This window comes from Lactuca saligna, chromosome 2, assembly GCF_052625555.1.
Source record: "Lactuca saligna cultivar CGN05327 chromosome 2, ASM5262555v1, whole genome shotgun sequence".
In the NCBI taxonomy this organism is placed as follows: domain Eukaryota; kingdom Viridiplantae; phylum Streptophyta; class Magnoliopsida; order Asterales; family Asteraceae; genus Lactuca; species Lactuca saligna.
Window position 1 is genome coordinate 127,908,501 of NC_136418.1, and position 9,864 is coordinate 127,918,364.

Here is a 9,864-nt window from a genome sequence, read left to right on the forward strand (position 1 = left end):
TTTACTTTTGCAATAATAATATTTTATTTTCTCTATTGATTAAAACTTATAGAGTGAAAGGTCTCTTTAAATCATAAAAAGTATATAAAAATGAAAATATAAATAATAAATATTAGACATTTAAAATGTCCTTCCAAATAAATGTTTATAAAGTATGAACAATATAACATTGGCTTTAAGTTTTATATTTATTATTTATTTTTGTTATATTTTTCTTATAATTTGTACCAATTGTTTTCTAAAACTTGTAGATATTAACAAATCTTGAAACGTCCAAAAAATTAAGACTAAAAATTTCGATTTTATATTAATAAAACCATTATCCCAAAACAATATCATAAAACCATAATGAATCAGAGTGTATCAATAAAAAGTAGTAAACAAGCAACAACATCATCCATTGTATTAATAATATAATTTTAATACAAGTGTGTTCTGTCAAATTATAATAGACACTAAAGTATAAACGAAATGAAAGATGAGTCTTGAACGAGCTCCATCTTCTCTAAACCTTGCATCGGTACCTGTCTATGATTGACCTGAGGATACAAGTTATTTTGAAAGAGAGTATCAGCTTTAAAGCTGGTGAGATCATAAGTATTTTAGTGTCTTAATTTGTATGTAAGTATTTGTATGTGTATGAACTGTAAGTATAGGTATGTATATGAATGATCCTAGGAAGCCCTATGTTTCCTACTAATCGTATCCTTCTACCAAGGCATCTAGTATTTGTGTGTGTGGCTCTTGTAAGAGTGTGTATTTTCCCAAATCTGACTATCATTAACCAAAAGTATAGTTTCTACATTACTGTGCTTCGTGTGAATGTTCACGAAGTGAATGTAATGGGAAAATGAAATAGTACTATGGTGTAGTGTCGAACTACAACCGTACTAATTACCTTAAGTCTAGGGTAATCTCGTAAGTACTGCAGTATTTGTAATAAGTGACTACCTCTGTACTCCTATTACCTTATTTGAGGGATAAGGCATAATGTGATGGCTAGATCCCAGGCTAAACGCTCCCTTGTCAAAGGGATTTTGAGACCTTTACTCGCCCATGCATATATGCATGCCGTGAACATCCACATTACTATGATCATGTATACCCGATATAACTATCACAATGCGTTGCGCTTCATCGGTATAGTTAGATCCTGAACTTGTTCTATGCTATAGCACCTAGTGATGTCTGTCCTATCAAAGTATATGTAACCGCACTCATGTAAACGTACTCATGTAAGCGTAATCATGTAAAACATATCTATGTAATAGTATAGTAATGTACTGTAATGTTCTGCGTGTGCTAGCTGTAACATGTGTTCTCCCTCTATCTAGCATGTATAGTAATGTACTGTGTGTACTAGCTGTAATGTATGTTCTCTCTATCTAGCAAGTATTGACTCATGAATGAACTGACTCATTGTATGATATCGCGTTCTAGTAATAGTCCTAGTATCTTCCTAAACTACCCATATGGTAGCTTACTAGTAATGTAACTGGTACGTATGAACATGGATGTGTACCCTTGCTACCTAAGGGTATTGAACTGAACTGGAAGAACCTTTATGACTATATATGTACATGTGATATATAACTAATATTTAAACAACCTTCGGACGGATACCCGATGTCCCACCAGACCCCATCTCAAGCGCGAAAAGGAAATAGGGTGGATAGCCTTCCTAAGTCTTTTAAACATTTCTTATATAACTATACATATATAGGCATGCAATTTATAATATAAAAGCATAAAATAAGTTTTGTAAAACCTTTGGACATAAGTATTATCTAAGAAAAGATTGACTTGTTGTCAATCAATAAAACGGTTTGAAGGTATGGGTTTGATAAAACAGTTTAGTATAAAGAACATTTGTTTAAAACACAATTGTAAATGAGTTTGAAATGAAACATACAGAGTAAAAGGTATAGTGTAATAAGGAGTTTTAAGCACATAAAGTGTTTATGAAAAACATTTGAAGTAAAATGTTTGGTAAAACGGCTAATGAGTAGCGAATCATTTGAATGCTGCTTACTAATCACATGTGATTGATATAGTAACTAGCATGATTCTACTTGTACCCCCCCCCCCCCCCCCATAAAACATTTAAAAATAGTTAAAACATTGATTAAGGGGTATGAATTCACCTGTTGTGGGTGATACAGATGAACTGAAGAGGTAGGACTGCTAGGTGTCAAGTGAAGACTTTAGACACACACAATGGTCCTAATTACATATGAAGACATATGTATATAAACAATTAGTGATCATGTTAAACATGTATAAACATCCTAATGCGAGGAAAACACTTTGGTCAAGTGCTAGGATGCTAATGGGTTGCAACAAAGGAGTGCAAGACCTCATACGGAAGTTTATGGTCTAAAGACCATGTGTGTTGGAGTTTACAGCTCAGGGGAGTAAACTCCTGGCCATAAACTCTCCATTGGGGCTCTAAATGAAGCTCAAAGCTACTACAACTTAAGTGGTGAAGTGCTTCTAGGCTTAAACAGGTGTTTGGGTGGGTTTAAGGCCTTAAAATGGCCTTGCTTAATGTTCACGGCCCTGGGACCACTCCCCCATGAGTTTACAACTGTAAACTCATGGTAAGGAGTACCATTTGATGTTTTGATGTTCCTAGCTCATTGGTGATTGGTTCTATGATAAGTTCTAGCCATGTAGAAGCATTAGGGGCACAATATCACCCCTTTATAGAGTTTACGGCCTAAGGACCAATCCTTATGAGCTTACGGCCATAAACTCTATGGGAACATGGTTTCTTGGATGCTTAAGGTCCTTAACACTTCAAGGATATGATCTAAGTTGGGTTCTAGGCTTAAGGAAGGAGTTAGGGTGCAATTTGCCCCATTAATAGGGGTTTACAGCCCAAGAACTTGTCTTGGCCGTAAACTCATTTGTCCTTGTGTTTCCTTATGATTTCTAGGCTATAAACACATTAGGGTACAAGTCCAACTAGTTTCACACTTCAAGGAAAGGTCTAGGGCATTATTTGCCCCTTTAAGAAGGGTTCACGGTCCAAGATGTTCTTGGGTTGTGAACTCTTAAATCTAGGGGTTTTGTTATGATTTCTAATGTTTTAAGTACATAACTAGCCTTATAACACACTAGGATGGAAGTACTTACGATTTGGGACGAAAGCCTGAAGATCCTTGAGAGAGAATTCGGCTTTTCTCTAGTTAAAAATGGAACTAATGAAATAATATGGCTCATAATCTTATATATACTCCTGGGATTTTTGGCAGAAAATATTTTTATTCCTGTAATGAACTCTAATATCACTGAGTTTTAGAATAACCGTGTTGCACAAAACCCTAGTGCATCCACTCTCCTGATATCTCCTTAAGTGTAAATCCTGAAGAACTGTCAAACTTATACCCAAGAGTCTGGAACTTAACTGTATTTGTTCTAACTTCTATTGACTTGATATGGTTTGTACATAATGGAAATTTCGGGTTGTCACATAACCTCCCCTTCGATGTATTTCAACCGGTATCCGGTTTCACCCCTACCCCTATCACATATTACATGTCATAACATATTGGTTTCATGATAACATACATAGGCATACTGAGTCACATAATGGCATATCATAAGCATACAACTATACATGCGTGGGTTTGTCCACCCCTTCGGTATCTTTCAATCGGTAATCGTCTTCGGCATCTTTCAACCGGTAATCAGGGGCTAGCGCGCCCTACTACTACCAACACATACTCGGCACAAATATAGCAACCATAGAATTATCAGAAAGATAACCATCTCACCCATAATCTCCTACTGGTGGGGCAGCATTGGTGCCGTAAACCCACCCCTACTAGAATGTAACTCACCTCGTAATGTTGACTGTAGAAAAGCTAATCAACAGATATTCGACTGCTACTCCGGTGATCCTCCGACTATAATTCCCATAAAACACTTAGTCAGACACGGATAACTGTTCTTAGGGTAAAATTACTATTTTACCCCTAACCAAGTCCAAGTCAAAGTTAAAGTCAACTTCCAGTTGACCTGACTCGCCGAGTTGGGCCTCCAACTCGTCGAGTCCCTACCCTTCATATGCCCTTCTTCATGCTTCTACTCGTCGAGTTTAGCAATGACTCGACGAGTTCTCCTTCTAAAACAACCTCGAATGAACCTTCATCTGACTCGCCGAGTTGTATGAACAACTCGTCGAGTTCATCCTCGTCCTTCAAACGGTCCTGTCCTTGACCCGCCGAGTTGTATGAAAAACTCGTCAAGTTCATCTTCAAAAGTTGAGAGATTGCCTTGGACTCGCCGAGTCTGCACATGCACTCGTCGAGACCTATTAGCTCCAGGTCTATGGCTAAGTCCAATACATTCGGTCACTCCCTTAGACCCTCTAAAACCCTGCTAACACTCAACTGGGTTCCTTTGAACCCTAAGAGAAAAGGGGAGTCAAACCGTGGACTCACTGAGTCCCAAGAACAACTCGCCGAGTTGAGGTTGTTCAAGTCTCATTTCTCGATTTCTGATGTACAACACTTGTCCAAAAGATATATCTAGGCTCCTAAGATCGATCTAGCACGTAAAGTTACAAACTTTACGTGCATGCATGGGAGAATAAACTTAAAAGGCTCTAAAAGAAACTCTTAAAATGCATGAGGCTTCCTAAGGCCCCAAAGTCAGCCACTTTATGTCTTGTAGTCCCCTAAGGACCTTGGATCTGGAGTCTTAGCCTCAACCTTGCTTGCACTCATAGTTGGTCGCCAAAATGGCTCTTTAAAGCCTTAATTCATTCCGAAAAGGGATCTAAAACATGAATGAGCAAGGTATAAACTTTATACCTCCAAAGAACTATAGATGCAACACAAACTCGGGATCTTCTGATTTCCTCTTGGCTCTTCAAGCTTTTCCTTCCTTCTTGTGATCACAGACCACCAAAATCCACCAAAGAGGCCTTAGATCTTCACCAAAGATGATTAGGGTTTAATGTGAGGTGTTTTAAGAGCATAGGGGACGAGGGAGGTTGGATAAGATGTTTAAATAGGGTGCAAACCCTTGGATTGGGGTTATGTACAGACAGGATCTACTCGTCGAGTCTTGCGGCCGACTCGACGAGTCCGCCACTAATCCCTTGGGTCCAAGGCGCTTCTACTCGACGAGTTGGGCCTTCAGCTCGCCGAGTCCATTCCAAAATTGGAAGAATACTTGAATAAGATACATACCAGGAACCGGGTGCTACATTCCTTTTCTTTTCCCTTGCCACTTTCTTAATCCCGAAGACCCTCTTCAATTCTCAAGTGACTGCCAAGTTGTACCAGAGGCAACTCTTCTTTTTGGTGTTTCAGTGTGGTTTTAAAGTCTTTCCAGGACGAGGGCAATTTTTCTAACACTTGAGACAGAAATGGATTCATCCATTTGCATTTTGTGTTATTCAAATTGTCATGAAATCCTCATGAATTCATTGTACTGTTCCATGACAAGCCTTGAATCCACCATCTTATAATTATTAAAATTACTAACAAGGAATTTCTTACTTAAGGCATCATCTGCCATGCATTTAGATTCCAGAGAATCCCATAGATCTTTTGCATATTCTTGATTTTGATAAATGTCAAAGAGAGAGTTAGACATACCATTTAGAATGTCGCACGACAGATATAGCCATCATTTTCCCATTTGCATATTCTTTTGGTATGGTCAAAGGTTTCATCCTCCATTGGTTCTGGTGCAGGAATGCTCAAAACATGAACAACTTTCAGGGTAGTAAGAAGGATATGCATCTTCTGTTGCCAGCGACGAAAATCAGTGCCTTCAAACATGTCCAACTTCTGGAATTTGAAAGTCATGTCTTTAACAAATTATGCCATTGATATTCTTCACAAAACCACAAGTTTTGAATGTTAGATTTTGGGTCTGGAGAATATCAATTAACTTTGATAATTTTTGGGAGCGTGATTGCAATCATTTTCCAAGATCCGTGATTTCGAACATTATGCATGGGGTATCACGGAATTTGATTTGGGATAATCCAAGAGATGCAATTTGGAAATCATGCTACTTCCAAATTCGAAACGCGGAGAATATACCTTGAAGTTTTGTATTCTTTAGAGATAGAGAAATTATAATGTAATTTCGAGTATATGATGTTCCAACCCTTTTTTTGAAACCAGAGAAGAGTTCTTATACATGATGGAAAAGTGGTTAAAATCGGTTAAACCAAAAATGACGCCAAAACTTGGTAGTTATTGGACACAACCGATGCCAACATCATTATGATGTCATCAGTGGATTTTTGGCGGAAAATGGCATGACTGGAGTCACACCCGAAGCAAAATTTGTTTAGGTTTAGGGGCTCTACCCCTTAAACCCTGCAAGAGGCGCTGCCCCTAGACCCCGTCAAGGGGTTGCAACCCCTTGGAACCCTGCACCCAGGGGCGCTGCCCCCGGACCCCCATATTCACCGGTTCACATTTGTCACACCGAGTGTGCACCCCGCACCTCCAAACTCGGTTAATAAATGGTACTCAGTCTATCTCATTATTAACAATAACTACACCAAAATATGTTGATAACACTAAAATTACCCTCATTTGCATAACAACAAATTTAGTTGATTTAAATATAGGTAACTATAAACCAACACATAGTTTTAATGGGACAAAACGGAGCACCATATATACCGAAAACAAAATTTGGTTTAAGCAATGTCCTACTGGTGGTATAATAAAGCCAATTTTTTCATAAACTATCTTTTACTAAATAAAAAATTATATATTCTATCATATGAAAGACTCTGCAGGCGGTTTCACATGTTATTAATAAACTAAATTATTCATTAAAAAAATATAGATTTGTAAACCATCGTTTTTTTCTATTATATCTAATCATTTTACTCCTAATTAAACCAATCACAATATTTGTTAATATAATAAATAGTACTAAGAAGATACCAGGTATGATTTTTGGACAATATTTTCGATGACTATTTCGAATCGAAATACGAATATAATGATCAAAGTCGTTCACCCGACATATATTAACTCTATTGAAAACTTATTTTATATTTTTTGTCCAAATCAAACCGCCTTTGCACTCTTTTTAAATGTTCATTATTCTCAACTCTTGACACTATAAAAATGTCATAATCCCACACCCTTAAGACTCCACAACAACTTCATGACAGGAAAAAGAGCCCAAATCAGCCCGGCCGGTAGCCCATCATCTAGCAACATCTCTGACGGATCCTCTAAAGACCAAGAACGGCTTCTCCCGATAGCCAATGTCGGTCGTATCATGAAAAAATCACTCCCGGCTAATGCCAAAATATCTAAAGAAGCCAAAGAGACAGTGCAAGAGTGTGTGTCGGAGTTCATCAGTTTCATAACCGGAGAAGCCTCAGACAAATGTCAGAGAGAGAAGCGAAAAACAATCAACGGTGATGATCTGTTGTGGGCCATGACAACGCTAGGGTTCGAAAACTACGTTGGTAGTTTGAAGAGTTATCTCAACAAGTACACGAGAACATTTGAGTCACCGACTGATACTGATATTGGTACTGATACTGATATTGGTACCGATACCGGTCATGATCAGGTGTCGAATTCAACGCCAACAAGACTGATCTCTCAAGGCTTTGACGATCCGCATCATGGACAAATAGTCGGGTATGGTGCCGAGTTGGTTAACATGGTCAAGCTCCATGATGCCAAGATGGTTGTGTCAGCCCATGGTCAAGGATTTGAGTGGTAGTTACATACATAAATTAAGCTTATAGTGAACGGGCTTTTTTAATATTTATATTTATAGTTTTTCTTGCAAAATAATCATTATATTTGTTAAGAAGAGCTAGGTTTAATCACTCAGGTTTAATTCTTGTTCTCTTAGTGTAAAATTGGGTATTTTATATATCATTATTTGTTGAAGTAGTTGAATTGGCCAAAATTAATGACAACAAATTTGAAACAATTCTATTAAATAATAACCAAATTATATTTTTCTTATGGTGTTGTGATCAAAATTCAAAACAATGAATATGAATCATTAAGTAGACAATATTGGGATTTTGTTCCAAACATATTTTTTGAGTGTACAATATTTTTGTAGATCGGTACACACTACTATAAACAGTGCCTTCCTTAAAGTTGCTTCCCGAATCCCGATGCTAGATCTTGTCATCCTACACAGTTTCTTAGACTTCAGTTCATATTTGTAAATTTCCACTGAGAATATCTTGATGAGTATCCACCATTAAAAGCTGTCCGTGAGCTTGCCCTTCTGCTTCAAGTAACCCTTAAAGAGCTTCATCGTTCATATTAATTTGTGAATCACGAGATAGGTAAAGCTTGTCTAAATCCACTGATAGACAGACATTCAAAAAGCAACTTGTGAGTCGTGATCCGAGTGTTAATGGTATGTATTCCATATCCAGATGATTGATGACGAGTGTCATCGATGATGATGAGGTAGAACTTAGAAGAGCAGCAGCTGCATGGGTATCGCATTTTCTTCTAAAGATGGTCATGAGATAAATACATTTAGAAAGTTTTCATATTCAACAACACACTGTTTTAAAAATAATTAAAAATAAATAAATAATAAATAAGAATCAAAGTTGAACAGCTTAACATCTTTTAAATGTTTGAGATATCCAAAATAAATTAACTATGAAACGTAATTACTAGTTAATAGCAAAATTCCTATTATTAAACGACAAATCAGAAAAACATAAAATCGTATAATTAGTATTATTTTAGGCATTCGTTTATAATCATATTCGTGTATATATATATATATATATATATATATATATATATATATATATATATATATATATATATATATATATATATATATATATATATATATAAATTTGTGGCTATTTAAAACATCTCATTATTTGAAATCGTCTAATTATGCTCTATTTAGGTTTTAGCTGTGAAATAATTAATATTTTCTCATAAATTTATTCCACCATGATCGATATGTACAATAATACATCATTACATGGGCCACGTATAAAATGGGCTAACATAACAAAAAGTCATACTAAAAGTTCTAACATACAAAATACAATATACATCTAAGGGAGAACACAGTCGTGCAATGGTACGCCGATAGATTCTCTATTCAATATGAAATGTTAAAACAATTCAGTTAACAAGAACGATATACAATGAAATAAGTTCGATCTTCAATAACAAAGTACAAAGAATAGTTCGCAATTCGGAACTATTATGTGAGTACTGGATGGTTACAAAAAGATCAATACTAAAGAAAGAATACAATGTGCTATATATAGACCGACTAAGCTAAGATACTGAAGATGGACAGGCCTATTTCGGAATCGGAATATGTACACAAAAATTCCAAACACAACCATTTGACACAACAAATATAGATACTTAACAATCTCACCCTTTGTGTCAAATCAGAAGGATGTCTTCTTTATCGACTTTGTGCATCAAAGATATTTGGCATAATCTTCACAAGTGAGCCTCGAACTCACAAATACAAACATATCATATCCGAAACACATTTTATATCAGTAGTAGAATTGGCTTTGTGAGCTTTAGCAGAGGACAAGATTGTTTTGAGAGTCATTGACGAGTATAGGTGTTTGTCCCTTAAAAAACATGTTGTTCTGAACAACTTCACCTTTCTTTCTCTTGTAAACAATGTTCCAATGCTTCTTTCGAATACTCCTTGCCTTCAAGTACTCGATGTCTTCTGGTTGTTCATTTGGCTTCAAAATAGGCCTGTTGTTCAGAACGCCAGCAATCTCGACATCCATTTTCGTTATTTCAAGGATATAACACTTGATCATCCGCTTCAAGTGTTGAATAATAGGCTCATATTTTTGAACATCCTTTCCTATAATGTAGAATA

General features: G+C 36.4%; 1 pseudogene; it reads left to right on the forward strand.

Annotated features, from left to right (window-relative positions):
- The first annotated feature begins 7,135 nt into the window (after nt 1-7,135).
- Nucleotides 7,136-7,869, forward strand: LOC145029071 (nuclear transcription factor Y subunit B-1 pseudogene; annotated as a pseudogene).
- Nucleotides 7,870-9,864: the final 1,995 nt, after the last annotated feature.